The 20,095-nt window shown below is 43.5% G+C and overlaps 1 protein-coding gene across 2 annotated transcripts in view; it reads left to right on the top strand.

The window, feature by feature from the left end:
* The window catches only part of LOC126248801 (venom serine protease-like), a 274,056-nt gene that overhangs the window by 91,913 nt on the left and 162,048 nt on the right, over positions 1–20,095 (top strand). The gene's annotated exons all lie outside the window — the stretch shown is intronic.

Genomic DNA, 20,095 nt, shown 5'->3' with positions numbered 1-20,095 from the left:
CTACGGGAGCTCAAATGGAATCTCTGGAGAGAAGACGACATTCTATTCGAGAAACCTTGTTGAGAAAGTTTAGGGGACTGACATTTGAAGCTGACTGCTGATCGATTCTACTGCCGTCAACATACTTTTTGTGAAAGAACCATGAAGATAAGATACGAAATTGCGGCTCATACGTAGGCGTATAAAGAGTCGTTTTTCCCTTGCTGTATTTGCGAGTGGAACAGGAAAGGAAAAAGACTTTTAGTGGCATAGGGTACCCTCCGCCACGCACTGTGCGGTGGCTTGCGCAATACGTATGTAGATTTAGATGTAGATATAGAAGGCGAGTTCAGATCTTTTAGAAAGTTTTTGTCGTCGACACCACTCGCAAAATAATGAAAGGCAAAATCTTTATCTTTTACTACAGTTTCGATGATCAAGCAGCAAAACTTCAGCAGCAGGCAAGTCGTTTAATGTACTACTTGTTTACTGCTAACTATGTTCGCAACATATTTTGCTGACGGTATCCACATATACCACTTGATGTACCTGCAAAATTATACCATTGTGCAATGCATAATTCTGGAGATACGACATTATAAACATGACATCATAAACATCTGGGTCGACCCAGAAAAGTCTCCCAGCACAGTGACGTGCGAAGAAGGTGATCACGTAACTCTTGGAAACTGGATCGATGGTGTCGTTTTCCTTTCACCGCTTACTGCAGTATTTGATGATCGTTGTTGGAAAATACGGCGGTGGCCTGGTAGTAATGTACTTTTCAGGCATTGAGTCGCACAGTCTCAGCAGGGAAGAGGGACAGTCTTGCGGATGTCTGATGATCGTTGTTGGAAAGTACGGAGGTGGCCAGGTAGTAATATACTTTTCAGGCATGGAGTCGCACAGTCTCAGCAGGGAAGAGGGACAGTCTTGATCTGGGTCAATATCATGGGCGAATGTCGGAAGCTTCTCAACTTTATCGAGGGGAATTTGAGAGCTGAGAAGTCTTGGGACAACATCCGCCAACATATTGTCCAGTTCTACAGTCAAAATTTTAGCTTTGAAAACGTTAGGAGCCCACTATCCACAGCTCTGGAATATGATCCTTCAAGCAGGCGGAAAAGACCGAATGGAACGGCCTGTGGCATCATCTGACATGAACTCAATTAACCAATTAAGACTTGCAGTGGGTCGTTGCAGGAACCCTCCTCAGGTACTGGATGACCCCAGGGCCACCACTGTCGAACAGTGCGGTAGCATCTCGACCAACATGCCAAGGGGGATCCAAGTCTGTTACAATACTCAGAGTGGGGCAATGCAATGTTCAATGTTACCCAACACCAGTTTTTGGTTTCACAGACCCACTACGATGCGTATTTTCGAACAGACGGCATTTATTTTGATTATTGTTTTGTTTCTGTTTAACAGCACGACTGTTTTTAGGTTCGTGGGTCTTATTTATCATTTCCTGCTCCTCTTGAATCTAAGTCCACTCCCATAAGCAGTTATGAAACATATTTTGAGGCGTTTTGTATTCTCCATGAAGGTTTTGAAGACTGAGAGAGACCACGTTGTTTTCTTAAATACAGAGAACTTTTTCTTTGCAACAAATGAAGTGTTACGCCACTAACAAGGCTGGTGCACGTGCTCAAATTTTTTAAGGTTGTACCAGGCGAGCTCATGGCAGAGGAGGCTAGCTCTGGGCCGAAGAGCCAATCGGAATGTCAACAAGACGTACCGCCGATGTGACGGACGTCAGGGCACGAAGCGAGCATTGCCACACAACCTCCGCGGGAGGAAAGCAGAAACGCAAAAGCTGCAGTGCTACATAACAAGGTAGCATGAAGCACCCGAGCGTCATTGCAATAGCGAAACGTTGCGGAAACATCCAAGCTCAGAAACCCATAATAATTATTGAATTACCACAGCGAGCAAGGAGCGCTGACGAGACCGATAAACGAGAGCAAATGCGATCATACACCCAGAGCCACAGCATCATTGGTGCAGGCTTGGACCTTTGAATAACGAGGCTTTCAGAACTCAAAGACACATCCAACTGTGCTGTCATTCTGTCCTTGTTGCTGGAACCAGAGTGCACGATGGTTTACTGAGTTTCACTGAAGCTAATCGATGATGGTCTACCTGCTTGCCGACTTCAGCATCAAGATGCAGCCAACCTGATACATGTCACAGCCGTGGTGTGCCGTTGCTGCCTACTGAGAGATCGCGGATGAGAAGATTAGTGTGCAGCCAGCCCTCTTCCACTGAGGGACATTGTGGATGATCTACAAGCCGTCATCTCTGCACAACCAAATGTGGTGTGTTCGCACAGTAATCTGGCTGACTCGTGAACATCTGCTGCAGACTTGGTCGACCCCTGGTGGATGACTAGTGCCTAGTCTTCTTGATAGCTGACGTGCTGGACCACAATCACGTGTTCTCACTTGAGCGTTGACGGGCAGTCTAAGAGAGCGCTGAGGCGACACTCGCACTGTACGACAGAACGTCCGAGCGGCCGACGTCTTCTTGTCCCCACGCTGCGGCCGTGGCTCATTGACCTGCGGCAGCGACGTCACCACTCGCTGACGAATCGTCAGCTCTTCTTTGTGGCAGCATGGCTGCCGACTGACGCCCTGAGATACTTTATAACTCTGTAAACTCAACCTGAGAAATAAATGCTATTGCAGGTACCACTGTGTCACTGACACCTCCGTGCATAAACTAGACCATCCAAGCACACTCCGTACCCAGCCTCTTGCATACAACGCGACCCCAGCTCCTGCGTCGCAACAGTAGTAACTAATCTAAAAAATAAGAGTTGGTCATCATTTTTCAGTCTTACTGCCCAAGTCAGCGCTGTTTTTATTGCACCAGTAGCCAAATACTACACTACTGGCCATTAAAATTGCTACACCACGAAGATGACGTGCTACAAGCGCGAAATTTAACCGACATGAAGAAGATGCTGTGATATGCAAATGATTAGCTTTTCAGAGCATTCACACAAGGTTGGCGCCGGTGGCGACATCTACAACGTGCCGACACGAGGAAAGTTTCCAACCGATTTCTCGTACACAAACAGCAGTTGACCGGCATTGCCTGGTGAACCGTTGTTGTGATGCCTCGTGTAACGAGGAGAAATGCGTACCATCACGTTTCCGACTTTGATAAGGTCGGATTGTAGCCTATAGCGATTGCGGGTTATCGTATCGCGACACTGCTGCTCGCGTTGGTCGAGATCCAATGACTATTGGCAGAATATGGAATCGGTGGGTTCAGGAGGGTAATATGGAACGCCGTGCTGGATCCCAATTGCCTCGTATCACTAGCAGTCGAGATGACAGGCACCTTATCCGCATGGCTGTAACGGATCGTGCAGCCACGTCTCGATACCTCAGTCGACAGATGGGGACGTTTGCAAGACAACAACCATCTGCACGAACAGTTCGACGACGTTTGCAGCAGCATGGACTATCAGCTCAGAGACCATGGCTGCGGTTACCCTTGACGCTGCATCACAGACAGGAGCGCCTGCGATGGTGTACTCAACGACGAACCGCCGGCCGGTGTGGCCGAGCGGTTCTAGGCGCTTCATTCCGGAACCGCGGGACCGCTACGGTCGCAGGTTCGAATCCTGATCCGGGCATGGATGTGTGTGATGTCCTTAGGTTAGTTAGGTTTAAGTAGTTCTAAGTTCGAGGAGACTGATGACCTCAGATGTTAAGTCCCACAGTGCTCAGAGCCATTTGAATCAACGACGAACCAGGGTGCACGAATGGCGAAACGTCATTTTTTCGGATGAATCCAGGTTTTCTTTACAGTATCGTGATGGTCGCGTCTGCGTTTGGCGACATCGCGGTGAACGCACATTGGAAGTGTGTATTCGTATCGCCATACTGGCGTATCACCCGGCGTGATGGTATAGGGTGCCATTGGTTACACGTCTCGGTCACCTCTTATTCGCATTGACGGCACTTTGAACAGTGGACGTTACATTTCAAATGTGATACGACCCGTGGCTCTACCCTTCATTCGATCTCTGCGAAATCCTACATTTCAGCAGGTTAATGCACGACCGCATGTTGCAGGTCCTGTACGGGCCTTTCTGGATACAGAAAATGTTCGACTGGTGCCCTGGCCAGCACATTCTCCAGATCTCTCACCAATTGAAATCGTCTGGTCAATGGTGGCCGAGCAGCTGGCCTGTCACAATACGCCAGTCACTACTCTTGATGAACTGTGTTATCGTGTTGAAGCCGCATGGCCAGCTGTACCTGTACACGCCATCCAAGCTGTGTTTGACTCAATGCCCAGGCGTATCAAGGCCGTTAATACGGCCAGAGGTGGTTGTTCTGGGTACTGATTTCTCAGGATGTATGCACCCAAATTGCGTGAAAATGTAATCACATGACAGTTCTAGTATAATATATTTATCCAATGAATACCCGTTTATCATCTGCATTTCTTCTTGGTGTAGCAATTTTAGTGGCCAGTAGTGTATTACTTTGAAGCTGAATGGCTTTTAACTTCATTTGGAAAGTCACAGATTCGATGGCAGCAATTCATTCCAAAAAAAGTAAAAATAAAAACGGGCGTGTTGTTGCTCATTCCCTCAAGGCAGCTCGTCACGAAGTAGCATCTAGTTTTTGGATGTATTGCCCAGGATTTAATACTGACAGAATAACAATGTGATTGACACTTGAGAGTCGAAAGGGGGGGGGGGGGGATGTTGACGGTTCGCCTTTCGCTCAAGGCACAGTGCTCCGGTAGCAGCAGCTGTGAGACACCGTATTGCGCACTTCATAGGTTCACAGTTAAGGTGCACTATTGAGTTCGGTTTGCTGGCTTGTAATAGTCTTATTACCTTTCTACGCAGCTGCACAGTTAGCTGCACAAATTCCACAAAAGAAACATACCGCTCTGAGAAACAAAACATGTAATAATAGATCGTCAGCAGGTGACTGGTAACCGGCAGCTGAGGTAACAGAGCGATATGACAACTGTGCCCAGGACACACATTGTACCCATACTCGTGCTCTCTTTGGTTCTTGCTACATCAGCTGTCCTGTGAATAACTAGCTGTCAGTCACTTTGTTATTCTGATACAGGTACAGGTGTCAGACTGTGAGAAGTAGTACTCGCCTAGTTGGAAAATTTCTCAAACTAAGGTTGCTGCCATAGAAGAGGACTTCCAGAGTAATTAATCTTCACCAAGGCGACGATTGATTACCTCAGCTACAGCCGTATTTCACCTGGCTTTTAGATGAGTGTCGTAATGATACTAAATAAATCTCTCCAGAAAAATTGAATCCCAAGTGGTAGGAATTAATTACCTACATGCACCTTCCCCGCCTCCCCCAACCACAACCATAAAAATATATCAGTAATACAAAACAGACGCCAAGCTACAATATGTTATTTCATTTTGTATTTCAAATAAAACAAAGCAAACGAGTTACCTTATTCCCTATTACCTGCAAAGAATTAAATTTTCCAAAGTGTTTTAAAGCAACTTCTTCCAAATTTCAGAGTAATACCTCACAAAGTCCAAGTCATTCGTATAGTGGGTTGAAATGTTACAAATGAAAACAGCAAACATTCCCATCATGTGCAAAAAGTCCATACTTCGAAAGCAGTAGATTATCCTATCATCCCGCAATAATTTTTGCGTCTCGGGGTTATAACACAATCAGCGCCCTAACAATGTGAATTTCACTGAAAATTTCATACTAATTCCCCGCTTAAATGGTCAGAATTCGTTACAGATTTTGAAAGTAGAATTGCACGTACTGCTAAAAGACGCTACTCTTGATATACGCCGATGGAGGCTGTATTAATAGGATTCTGCACCGTTGCGTTGCACTCTGGAAATATTTGCACCTGTCTAAAGTGAGTGTTTTCGGGTGGATTAGTCATGTGGATTAATCACGGTGTTCCCTGGGAGTGAGTTGCCTCTCAGACAGCACAGTCTAACGCCAATTCCTTTGGGTGAATTTTCTATCTCACATGCAGTCCTAACACGCCAGGAATTTCCGAAAGGATGTGTTAAATGTCTATCAAAGGTGTCAACTTATAGTGCTGATGCGGGCAGACATTTCGATCACTGTTTGTCAAAATTGTGACTTCACAAGAGTGTTTTAAAGTTAGTTTCTGTTTTACACCTCGTGGATGAAGTACTTCATAATTACGAATCTATTTGTGAGAATAAAAGTTCGTTTTTGTGCTACGTTCTGCGTGTAAAATTAAAACAAATCTCTTTAGATTCAGCAACAACTATGCTCCTAAGGAACCTAATGTTGCCTGCTTGCCATTTCAGTGGTGCATCTTTTTCTAGTATTTTTTTATTCAGTTTAAGGAATAACGTTAATCGAATTTAGCTATTTACTCCGATATCTGGAATGGCAAATACTTGATAGCACGAATTAGGGTAACTGTGTGCCAGTGTGTTCATACCACGTAGAGAGACAGGATTTGTTGGACATGGCGCTACCATCGAGAAGTTTTAACGTAAACAGATGAGAGCGAGTGTTATCAGCAGAGGAAATTCAAAAGATAAAGTACGGATTACATTAAATTATCCTAAATTACTTTTAACTGTAGCCAACACTATGGACTACAGGCCAGATTTCATGTAAAATAGTATCTTCATGTAACTCCAAATGTTTTAGCCTTTAAAAAAGACTATCGAAGCGCCCACCTTGAATGTGTTTATATCATAGAGTTATGTTGTTACAGATGATCTGAAACACGTCAGATATCGTGAAAGAAAGCTAACATAGTTGACACGAACAAATAAATGGAGTAGTTAACACGTAAAATTCATACATCTAACTGAGAATGTCATTTTTATAACGATGTCCACACTATTTTGATAGGAAGAATTGCACACAAATTACATATCGCTTCCATGTGGGAACATTTTCATTTTCTGTGCCTAGCTATAATGGGAATGGGCAGTGTGCACTAATGATTCACTGCAAGTCACAATTGCTTATTTACTGTAGCGGAGCAGATTTGGCAAGTCTGGAAGCTGAACCACACCAGCATCCAAGCCGCTCGCTGTGCTAATGACTTAATGTGACACATGTACCAGTCAGCCCGGCTGCAGTTTACATACAGAGTCCTGTATCTGCTTAGCTACAGTAGATGTCGGGTTGGTTTCCGGAATAGCTCTCACAAACACAACACCAAACGCTTCAGACACCAAAACACTCAGATCAGCGTTAACGAGATTCATACACGGATGTACCACACGAAGTAACATCACCCACTTTCCCGCCCGACTGCTGTGACCTACTCACATGCCTTGTTGAAAAATATCTTTGCCCTTTGTTAAAAGAATTTCTGAAATATAAAATATTTAATTGCTTTTATGATTTCACTTTTTGACACAACTTCTTCATTCATAATATGGAGAATAAGGCTTACCATAAGCTGTCCAAAAAAGTTTGCACCTGTTTCAAAGTGTAGTGGAGTGGAAAGTAAACCTGCAATGGCAGTGCAGTACGGTAGAGCTGTGCCTCCAGTCCTGAATGGGACACTGTGGCTAACGTATACTGTTTCAGTCTGTCAACATGGCTAGAAGCGTCATCTCATGCCCTGTTAGAATGCGCGCGCAACGTCACTGTACTGCAAGAAGGGTTGTCCTCACCGCGAGCTGCCCTCCGAATTGGCATGCACCTCAGTGATCTCATTTGTACTGTCGCCCGATTTGTGAGATACAAAAAATTGAAGTCTGACTCTTAGTGCACGAAAAACCGGATTTTCTTAAATCGGAGCGAAAATTACCCAGACTATACAAGATGAATCACCTATAGCTTGCACCGCAAATGCTGCGGAAATGGAAAATGCTATTGATGTGCGCTTTCACAGAATGAATTGGTAGTTACGGGCTCACATTGTTAGCCAATAAACAGAGTGTAATAATACTTATAAAGAGTATTTTTTGTGCAAATATACATTTTTCTAAACGGAAGCATGTATGTTGGCACCAACAAACTAAAAGTAGGTAAATTAGAATGTCAGTGACGTTTATTACATGATTCTAGTGCGAGTCGCTTATGAGTTTCCACACCGACACTTGTTTGTGCTACTCAACCCGCTTAGTTGCTAGATACGATGTTTTAATGTTTGCTTACAGTGTGTTTGTGTGTTCCTTGAGTGCTTGTCAGTTAACACGTAACAGTCCAGCCAGAAGGCCGTGAGTGGACGATGGCATTTACCAATGTAGAAAAATCCGACTTGCTCATGGTGTATGGAGAGTGTAGGAAGAATGCAGTTCCTTCTTGTACGGTGTATGCGGCAAGATATTACAATAGATGTCAACCACCTCGACAGTTATCTATCAACCTCTCCAACCAGTTGCGTGAAAGTCGTAGTGTAGCAACTAGACAACATTTCGGAAGGAAACAAGTGACGACAAAAGAGGGGGAAACTAATCTTCTTGCCGCTGTTGCAGTTGATCCGCACGTTAGCTCCTGCTCAATCGCACGAGGAAGTGGCACGAGGAAGGCAAGTGTTCTAGGCATTCTCCATCGAGGTAGGTCCTATCCCTACCACATCTCTCTCCACCAAGAGCTGCACGGAAACGATTATGAGAATCGTGTTATTCTGAACGTAAGTATTAAAACAGGGTACGTCCGGCATATCTTGTTTAGTGATGAAGCCACTGTTACCACACGGCCAGGTAAACCGCCGAAACATGCACTATTGGTCTGTTGACAATCCTTCGTCAGATGAAACATCAGCGTTTTTGGAGTGTAAATGTGTGGTGTGAGGTAGTGAACCATAAGCTCATAGGCCCGTTTTTCGTGGATGGAACACTGAACACGGATAAGTATCGCAGCCTCCTAACAAACCATGTTCCACTGATGCTAGAAGAAGTTCCTCTGCAGACTATGGGGAACCTGTAGCACCAATATGATGTCTGTCCAACCCATAGTGCGCGAAGCACTACAGCCCATAGTGCGCGAAGCACTACAGCATGTCTTCACGAATTGTCTCCAAATCTTAGGATTTGACGCAGTGGACTTGTATCTTGGTCCCAGGATTTGACGCCTGTAGACCTTTTTCCGTGGGGAAAGGTGAAGGACGCTGTCTATTAGACGTAGCAACTACACCAGAAGATATGCAACGACGTGTAACTGGAGCCTGCTCGGACATCTCCGCTGAAATGTACAGCAGTCGTTCCATACTAGACTGGAAGCGTATATCGTCGCTGTCTGTGGTCATTTTGAAAATAACCTGTTATGGTCGAATGTCTCGTTACTGGTCAGGATCCACACAACTAGTTTATACACTTATGTTGTTCTTTAGTGTCTGCTACTCAGATGTTGCACAAGTATCGATTTGGGAACTATTCAAAATACGATATCTCGTGAACGACTCGCACTAGAATCCTGCAAAAAACAACAATGACATTCTAATCTACCCTGCTTTTAATTTGTTAGAGCCAATAGGCATTGTTACATTTTAAAAAAGCGTATGTTTGAACAAAAAATACACTTTCAAAGTATTATTACAATCTGTTGATTAGCTAACATTACGAGCCCCTGACTACGAATCCATTCTGTGAAAACCGCACATCAGTAGCACTTTCCATTTCCACAACATTTGCGGTGCAAGCTGTAGGTGATTCACCCTATAGGCCTATACTCACAGCGGTGGCCTCAGGAAGAGCTACGGTTCACCCCCCTACTACTATACGCCGATCCCGTGAAGATGCGGGACAAAGGCTTGAAAAAAAGAAGAAAAAGGAAGAGAGTGCCATGAATTTGATGCGCGAGTTGAAGAAGCAATCGTTAAAACGAAGAATTTTCTTGTTGTGGGGAGATCCTTCCACGAAATTTGAATCACCAACTTTCTCCTCCGAATGCGAAAATATTTTATTATCTCCCGCGTGCATAGGGAGAAATGACCATCGCAATAAAATAAGATAAATTAAAGCCGGCATGGAAAGATTTAAGTATTCGTTTTTCCAAGTGCCTGTCGAAAGTGGAACGGTAGAGATATACATTACCTGATCAAAAGCATCCGGACACACCTTTAAACTGCGTAATTGACCACCAGATGTCACGAGGGTATAAAAGGAGGCGAGGAGTATTGTGTTGTAACAGCTGAATGGGTCGCCAGGAGACCTCAATGACTGTGAACGTGGATTAGTCACTGGAAATCATTTGCGGAACGAATTCATCCGGGATACGTCAACTCTCTTAAAGCTGCCCAAGTGTTGATGTGATCGTGAAGGTGAAACGCGAAGGAACAACCACGGAGAAACCAAAACCAGGCAGCCAACGTGTACTGATGGACGGGGACCATCGAGCATTTCGGACCCTGATTGTAAAAAATCGCATGAAATCGGTGGAAGGAACCACTTGTCAGCGCTACCAGCAGTCCAGTTATCACAATGACTTTGCACAGGGAGTTAAAAAGAATAGGGCACAGCGGTCAAGCAGCTCCTCACAGTGCTGCAGTCAGCGCCAAGCCATGCTTGCCTTGGTGTAAAGAGCGGCACCAATGGGCAGTAGACGGCTGGAAACGAGTGTCTTCAAGTGATGCATCGTACTATACCCTGTGACAATCCGACGGAAGAGTTTGTGTTTGGTGAATGCTGGAGAACGTTATCCGCCATCATGTGTAGCGTCTACAGTGAGGAACGGAGGGGAGGTGTTACGGTGTGAGAGTATTTTTTCGTAGTTTGGTTGAGGTCCGCTTATTGCAATTAAGAAAACCCTAAATACAGAAGGCTGTGAATACATTTTACAGCATTGTGTACTGCGTACAGTGGAGGAACAGTTCGGATATGATAATTGTTTGCATCAGCATGACAATGTTCCCTGTCATGAAGCAGCACCTGTGAGGGAATGGACAGTTGACAATAAAAATCCTGAAACAGGCCGGCCTATCTGGAGTTCTGACCCGGAACCAATGGAACACCTTTGGGATGAGCTAGAGCGTCGACTCCGCCTCACATCTACATCTACATCTACATGGTTACTCTGCAATTCACACTTAAGTCCTTGGCAGAGGGTTCATCGAACCATTTTCATACTACTACTCTACCATTCCACTCGCTAATGGCGCGTGGGAAAAAGGAACACCTAAATATTTCCGTTCGAGCTCTGATTTATCTTGTTTTATTATGATGATCATTTCTCGCTGCGTAGGTGGGTCTCAACAAAATATTTTCGCATTCGGAAGAGGAAGTTGGTGACTGGAATTTCGTAAATAGATCTCTCCGCAAAGAAAACCGCCTTTGTTTTAGTGATTGCCATCCCACCTCGCGTATCATATCAGAGACACTCTCACCCCTATTGCGCTATAACACGAAACGAGCTGCCCTCCTTTGCACTTTTTCGATGTCCTCCGTCAATCCTACCAGGTAAGGATCCCTCACCGCGCAGCAATATTCCAGCAGATGGCGGACAAGTGTAATGTAGGCTGTCTCTTTAGTGGGTTTGTAGCACCTTCTAAGTGTTCTGCCAACAAAGCGCAGTCTTTGTTTCGCCCTCCCCCCAATATTATCTATATGGCCTTTCCAATTTAAGTTGCTCGTAATTGTAATTCCTAGGTATTTAGTCGAATTGACGGCCCTTAGATTTGTGCGATTTATCATATATCCAAAATTTATCGGATTCCTTTTAGTACCCACGCGGATGAACTCGCACTTTTCTTTGTTTAGTGCCAATTGCCACTTTTCGCACCATACAGAAATTCTCTCTAGATCATTTTGTAATTGGAATTGATCGTCAAATGATTTTATTACACGGTAAATTACAGCGTCATCTGCAAACAGTCTAAGGGGGCTGCTCAGATTATCACCTAGAACATTTATGTAAATCAGGAACAGCAGAGGGCCTATGATGCCACCTTGCGGAACGCCAGATATCACTTCTGTTCTATTCGATGATTTACCACGTATCACTACGAATTGTGACCTCTCAGAGAGGAAATCACGAATCCAGTCACACAACTGAGACGATACTCCATATGCAAGCAATCTGATTAATAGTCGCTTGTGAGGAACGGTATCAAAAGCCTTCTGGAAATCTAGGAGTATGGAATCGATCTGAGATCCCTTGTCAACAGCACTCATTACTTCATGGGAATAAAGAGCTAGCTGTGTTGTACAAGAACGATATTTTCTGAATCAGTGTTGGTTATGTATCAATAAGTCATTTTCTTCAAGGTGCTTCATTATGTTCGAGTACAGTATATGCTCCAAAATCCTACTGCAAATTGAGGTCAGTGATACGGGTCTGTAATTCAATAGGTTACTCCTATTTCCTTTCTTGAATATTAGTGTGACCTGTGCTACATCCCAGCGTCCATCATCACTGCCTTCGCTAGTTTGCCGGCCGTGGTGGTCTAGCGGTTCTAGGCGCTCAGTCCGGAACCGCGCGACTGCTACGGTCGCAGGTTCGAATCCTGCCTCGGGCATGGATGTGTGTGATGTCCGTAGGTTAGTTAGGTTTAAGTAGTTCTAAGTTCTAGGGGACTGATGACCACAGATGTTAAGTCCCATAGTGCTCAGAGCCCTTCGCTAGTTTCTGGTCTTGAGGAAGAGTGGGCTGCCATTCCTCAACAAACATTATTAGGCGTGTCTCGTTGTAAAAAAAAGCAAATAAATAAAATTATTGCATCGATTTATGTCTGATTCAAACAGAGGAATTTTATTAGAAGATTATCAGTAAACGAAATAAATTTGGAAAGTTTACTGGCTTCTTGATGGGTTGCAATGCCCATCTCAAAGGACGATCACAGAACGAAGCTAGTAAATGAGGTTTTTGAGATATGTAGCAGGATACAATTCAATGAATAGGAAAGAAAGAAAGATATTCGTATACAATTAGAAATTCAGAATGTTATTGAAATAATAATACAATATCAGAGATTTGGAAGGAGATTGTTCATTGAATGGCAACGTGAGACTATCCAAAACCATGAGTCCATATGTACTAAAAGGAAAACTAACCTTGAGAAGACGTAAAAGGAGACAGCGAAGTATATTGAAAAGAACCAGAGCGGGACCGCTCAAAGCTTGATGTAGATGACGTTGGCGATATTGATGATTGATGGTGTAACCGTTATCTGACCGATCAGAATGGTCTGTGGTTTTTCGTATTTTCGGGAATGATCATTGGCAACAACATATATGTACCGCTATAAACATTATTTCACTCTTGTTCGGGAAAAGTGGTAGGGGAACTCGGGGCGGAACGGGATACTTAATGTTTAACAATTTCTATAAAATAAGGGAACACAAGGGAACACTTCTTAAAGTGATAAAAAAACACCTTGTAGTGTAACCTAATGTACCTTATTTTAAAATCACTTAAAACAATACATTCTGCATTTTTTACAATTTTTCAAAGAAAGTCTTGCATATTTCCCGTTCCGCCCCACCCACGGAGCAGAATGGGATAAGGGTATTTTTTGTTAAATTATTGCAGAAACGTTGAATTTGAATTACGAATATCGTATTAAACTATGACAAAATGTTATATAACAGGCAATTCAGACTAAGGAATGTATAATTTAAACAATTAAAAAGTCATTCTTCAAAATAAGAAAATATTTTAACGTCATTCTGAAAAATGTACAATGCTTAATAACCACCAAACCACTAACTACTAGCCCTTTCGACAATACTCAAAAATCAGTATTTCCTCTTCATCTTCACTGTCTATGCCAGCACATGAATTGTGTGCCCACTCTGGCATGCGACCCAGCCCTCATTAGAAACGGAGTAGAAGTCCCCACAGTGGAGACACTCAGCATCATCTCTCTCTGATTCTCTCTTCTCCATCATCTTCTTCCTTTTATTTTTCTTAAGGTCTTTGATGTCCTCTGTTTTGGTTTTTTATTGTGTACAGTTTGATATTTTTGCCTTAAGTTGCAATGCACCTGACGTCTCTGTCCTGACATTGTTTATATTTGTGCACCCTCCTCCTTTCTGTAGGCCTACTTTACGTGCGATAGCATTCTGCAGTTCCTTCTTATAAGGAGAATTTGTTAATACGACGGTTTTTCCTTTTCGTCTTGTAGTCCGCCGAGTATTTTGGCAGATTAGTGGAACTGGAATGACAGCCTCGGGCGATATCTGGAAAGCTGAGTTGTTCGGCAGACATAGCTGGTTGGGAGAGTCTGGCATCCATGAACATCCAGGCTAGGCTTGCTTTCTACTTGCATCAAAATATGACGGGGCAGAACGGGACACTATCCCATTCTGCCCCGTCCCGTTCCGCCGCAAGAGCACTTTTGCGGTTAACAACTTTTATGGAGTGTAATAACTGACGTATTTAAACGCATTAAATAACTAAAGTATAACAAATGCCATGCACTTTCAGGGAATGCGTATTTAAAAGCATTAAATAACTAAAGTATAACAAATAACATGCACTTTCAGGGAATGAGTCATTTTAGGGTATATAATTAACAATTAACAGCTTACCTGGCGTTGCAATTCACCATACGTCAGACCAACGCAAGCGGTAAGGCGACGGACAACAATTCATTTAGATCTCGCACTTCAAACTAAATCAGAATGGCTGCCGTCACTTCCCTTCCATTCGGAGAAATAGTTACATGCCCATACAATAGGTTGCAAGACTGTCCAGTCTAGAAAAGAGCAATTTCCCATTGTGCCCCGCTATCCCGTTCTGCCCCGAGCTCCCCTACATATAGAAAGCAAGGAAAAACTGATTTAGAATGGTTCTCTTACAGGGAACAGGCTTGGTAACAATATTTTATTTCAGCCATAAGGTACAAACCTATTTGAATGCCTCAACCAGGTACTCTGTTTTTGCGATTAACATGCGCCGGCCGCTGTGACCGAGCGGTTCTAGGCACTTCAGTCCGGAACCACGCGGCTGCTACGGTCGCAGGTTCGAATCCTGCCTCGGGCGTGGATGTGTGTGAGGTCCTTCGGTTAGTTAGGTTTACGTAGTTCTAAGTCTAGGTGACTGATGACCTCAGATGTTAAGTCGCATAGTGCTTAGAGCCATTTGACCCATTGATTAAAATGCAGCTTTATAAATAACTTTGAGGTAGTGATACATAAGTATCTCGTGGTAAATTCTGGAAATTGGACTTAACACGATTCTGCCCGAAGTTGGGCGATCAACCGTTCCCTACGCAGCTCTTCGGCAATTAGAAATGATAAAAATATTCGACACATCCGTAAAAAGTACTAGTTCTGATCGATGTATATGAACTTACTTGTTTTGCACTCAGTCACTGGAGTTTAAAGTGTACAAAACGTTCCCAGAATACATTCTTGGCATAGTTAAGAGTTCTAAGAATTTATGCCTGTTGTATCAGTGCTGCAAAGTATTCTGCGAAGCTACACGGCGAGCAGCCTACCTCACAGGCGAACCACATATTGCTGGTGGGCGCTGCGTATTACGTGTGCAGAGAGGGCCCCAGCCCTTACTGGAGTAAAGGATCTCAGAGAATTGTGATCGTCTACTACTGCTTTATAGGCCTGCTTAGAATTAACTTGAATTGAAATACTGAAAGAAGTAGGCGAATTTTGCTATTTGATCCGCAAAATAACTTAGAATGGCCGAAGAAAACAGCATATTAAATGCAGATTAGCAATGTCAAGGACAGCGTTACTGAAAAAGAGAAACTTTTTGAAACTGAATACAAAATTAGATGTTGAGAAACCTTTTCTAAAGATATTTTGTTTGGAGTGGAGCCTTGTACGGAACGGAAACGTGGATGATAAACATTTAGCCGGCCGAAGTGGCCGTGCGGTTAAAGGCGCTGCAGTCTGGAACCGCAAGACCGCTACGGTCGCAGGTTCGAATCCTGCCTCGGGCATGGATGTTTGTGATGTCCTTAGGTTTAACTAGTTCTAAGTTCTAGGGGACTAATGACCTCAGCAGTTGAGTCCCATAGTGCTCAGAGCCATTTGAACTATTTTTGATAAACATTTCAGACAACAAGAGAGAAAGGTGCTTTAGAAATGTGGTGCTACAGAGAAGTGCCGAGGATTAGGTTGGTAGATCGAATAACTAATGAGGATTTACTGAACCGAACTAGGTAAAAAGAAATTTGTGACACAACGTGACAAAAGGAAGGACCCGGTTGATAGGACATAACCTGAGGCATTAAGGAAAAGTCAGTTTGTAATGGAGGGAAGTGTGGGAGGTGAAAGCTGTAGAGGGAGACATTGGTATGAACACAGCAAGAAGGTTCAAATCGATCTAGGTTGCAGTAACTATTCAGAGATGAAGAGGCGTGCACAGGACAGGCTAATGTGGAGAGCTACGTCATACCAGTCTTCGGACCGAAGACCACAACAACAACAACTACGCAACGTAAGTCATTGATTTCCGGTATGACGTTACTTGTTTTGTCAAATAAAGAGTGTGTCACTTCCCCAGTAACAAAATCAGTGGGATTCTGATGATTATGTACCAAGTTCTTTGAAGCATATCGTGTGAATAGACATGTTTGGTTTAGAGGTACAACAATATACTTCGAATCAACTACCACCGACTTTTCTTTGCTTCCAAACTTTTTTAGGTAACTATATCCGTGTATTCATTTTCAGTGGCAATGTAGGCCTAATGCTCATGTGTTATTACTGCCTTCTTACAGCTGTGGATGGGGTATTGCATGAGTGTGGGTAAGGTGATATTTGCTGCTTACGTTCCCGCAAATTCGACAGGCGGTACGAGTCGGGAGACAGGAGGGCAGAGTTCTCGATGAAGTGATGTGACGAAATAATCAGGTTTTAGCAAACAACGCTTAGGTGCGGTACCTTTGGTGGAATGCTCTGCCTACAATGTAGCTGTGGCTATCAGGAGGCCAGCAGGTACACCAAAGGGTTACTTACTGCGATCCCAAACAAGTGACGGTTTAAAGGTAGACAGTGGTATGAGGACCATAAAAGGGATGAATCAGAGCTAGCAGCGATTTATTTCACAGCTGCCAAAATAATAAAGAGAACGAGTAACAGTACAAAATATGGTTCAAATGGCTCTGAGCACTATGGGACTTAACTTCTGAGGTCATCAATCCCCTAGAACTTAGAACTACTGAAACCTAACTAACCTAAGGACATGACACACATCCATGCCCGAGGCAGGATTCGAACCTGCGAAAGTAGCGGTCGCGCGGTTCCAGACTGTAGCGCCTAGAACCGCTCGGCCACTTCGGCCGGCTACAAAATATGTAGAAGTGCCATATGAAAGAATAAAACCAGGCAGGGAGTCACATACAGAGACCCAATCCGTATGTGGAATAGTGTATTAATGAGTAGTGATCTATGTAGTTCCACAATAATTAAGATATCATGGCAGCATATGATGTGACATCAGAACAGCCTTATGCTTAAATAGTTAATTAGAGTAATGCTACGGTTTTCTTGTGGATCAGAATAATGCTAAATTTTTCTTGTTGTCACAGTACAAACCATTCTCAAACAAAGACTCCGACTCTGATTCCGTCGGAACAGGCATCTGAAGGCACAACGGTACCGACCGACCACCGTGTCGTCCTTTGCAGACAGGCGTCACTGGATACGGATATGGAGGGTATGTGATCAGCACACCGCTCTCCCGGTCGTTGTCAGTTTTCGTGACCGGAGCCGCTACTTCTTAATCAAGTAGCTCCCCAACTGGCCTCACAAGGGCTGAGTGCACCCCGCTTACCAACAGCGCTCAGCAGACCGTGACGGTCACCCATCCAAGTGCTAGCCTGCCCGACAGCTCTTACCTTCGGTGATCTGACGGGCAAGGCCGTTGGCCATTCCCAATCAAAAAACCTCACGTAAAAGAAGATGACATTCTGGTTCAGAATAATACATAACCAGGGCATCTGTGAGCAACTTCCGCACTTTTGCAGTTTTAAATAAGGCCAGTACTGTATTTGGAATAATTGTAGTCGTTTAAGTAAGAGGTAATGAAGAGAAATCATATTTGAAAATGAACCGAACGCTGCGAAATAATCATCATGAATTTATGATACATCCATGTATATGCATTTCCATGCACATAATTTTGGAAAAACTCTTTTCGGAGCATTACAATACCTCGGTGTAAAAGTTATTTGACGTAAGAATGTAATCTTTAATTGCAATTGCACTTCCTACTTTACGCTGTAGTAGCAATATAGTACCAGTAAATAAGTACACTATATATACAGTCAGTAATTACAAATATCTATTTGTGTCAAAAATGTGTCCAAAAATATGTTTTGCATTCGGAAAGTTTGTCCCGGCTTGTACGACGGGTAGAGATCATGGACTGTCAGTAGGGCTACATAAACCGTATCTTTAACTCGAGAGACATTTTCAGTTACAGTAAGCACGTTAGACGGTCGTAACAAAAGGTAAAACATAAATCACAATTCAAAGCGACAATGGCGAATATGTTTATTTTTCGAAAAGTATATTCGTTACGAAAAGTCGGCTTGTACGACGGGCAAAGATAATGGACTACCCCAGTGGTCACGGTTCTTATCCACGACAACGCTATATACAAATGTTACAGCTCATACGTACTTTAAAACAAATAAAATTGCATTTGTAATAATATAATATGAAAAGAGAGTCTTTTATTCGTGGTTAATAAGTTAGCTTTGTAAAATATGGGTACGAAGACAGTTAAAAGTCTCTTTTATGTTGAAATTTTCCACAAATAGTAAGTTTTAGTGCAAAATCGGTATGCAAAAGCCGATTAAAAAACCTTTCTAACGATACCTCATTCATCCCTGTACGATTAGTATGGGTCAAGAAAAAGGGACATTGACTTGAGAAATATACATATGATAGCAATAAGTATAGCGTAGGGTTTGTTTATAAATAGTCCGCGAGCGCTGGACGAGAGATTGTAACTAGTAATTTAAGAATAATCTCAATAAAAATGAGTCCGCAGCTCGTGGTCGTGCGGTAGCGTTCTCGCTTCCCGCGCCCGGGTTCCCGGGTTCGATTCCCGGCGGGGTCAGGGATTTTCTCTGCCTCGTGATGACTGGGTGTTGTGTGCTGTCCTTAGGTTAGTTAGGTTTAAGTAGTTCTAAGTTCTGGTGGACTGATGACCATAGATGTTAAGTCCCATAGTGCTCAGAGCCATTTGCAGCCATTTGCTCAATAAAAATGGTACATTTTAACATGGTAGAGTAACCAGATCTGCGCGAACAGTTTGACGCAATTAGATACGTGTTTTTAGTAGTACTAAGGACGATCTACGCATTTTTGCAATTTCTCTCTCCCTCTATTCGTTTAGTCGGTTCCGACTCTTCGTGACCCCATGAACCAAATCACGCCACTTTTTCCTGTCTTGCACTTTCTCCCGTAGACCTTCCAGGTTGGAACACATTGCTTCTGTGATGCCATCGATCCATCTCATCTTCTGACGTCCTCTTCTTCTAGCCCCTTCAATCTTCCCCAGCATTAATGTTTTTTCCAGCAAGGCATGCCTTCGCGTTGTGTGTCCAAAGTAGGTCAGCTTTTGTTTTAACATTAGACCTTCCAGGGAGAAATCTGGTTTTATTTGCTCCAATATTGATCTGTTGGTTCTCTTTGCAGTCCATGGAACTCTAAGAAGTTTCCTCCAACACCACAATTCGAAGGAGTCAATTCTTCGCCGTTCAGCCTTTCTAATGGTCCAGGTCTCACATCCATACATCACAACTGGAAAGACCATAGCCCTCACAATACGGATCTTTGTTGCTAGTGTTATATCTCTGGACCTTATAACCTTGTCAAGATTTGACATCGCCTGTCTACCGAGCAACAGGCGTCTCCAGATTTCATGGCTGCAGTCGCCATCAGCAGAAATCTGGGAACCGAGATAACTGAATGTGGTCACTACCTCCATGGTTTCTCCTGCTATATCCAACGAATTGGTAGGTGTAGTTGCCATAATTTTCGTTTTCTTCACATTCAGCATAAGACCGGCATTTTCACTTTCGTCTTTCACCTTCAGTAAGAGTGTTCTCAATTCTTCTTCACTTTCTGCCAACAGGATCGTATCATCCGCGTACCTGAGGTTGTTTACATTTATTCCAGCTATTTTAATTCCTGTTTCTCCTTCATCTAGCCTCGCATTCCTCGTAACATGTTCTGCATACAGATTGAATAAGTACGGTGACAGTATGCAAC

Source organism: Schistocerca nitens, chromosome 1 (assembly GCF_023898315.1).
Source record: "Schistocerca nitens isolate TAMUIC-IGC-003100 chromosome 1, iqSchNite1.1, whole genome shotgun sequence".
In the NCBI taxonomy this organism is placed as follows: Eukaryota; Metazoa; Arthropoda; class Insecta; order Orthoptera; family Acrididae; genus Schistocerca; species Schistocerca nitens.
The sequence above is the reverse complement of the archived record's forward strand: the minus strand, read 5'-3'. Positions and strand labels throughout refer to the sequence as shown.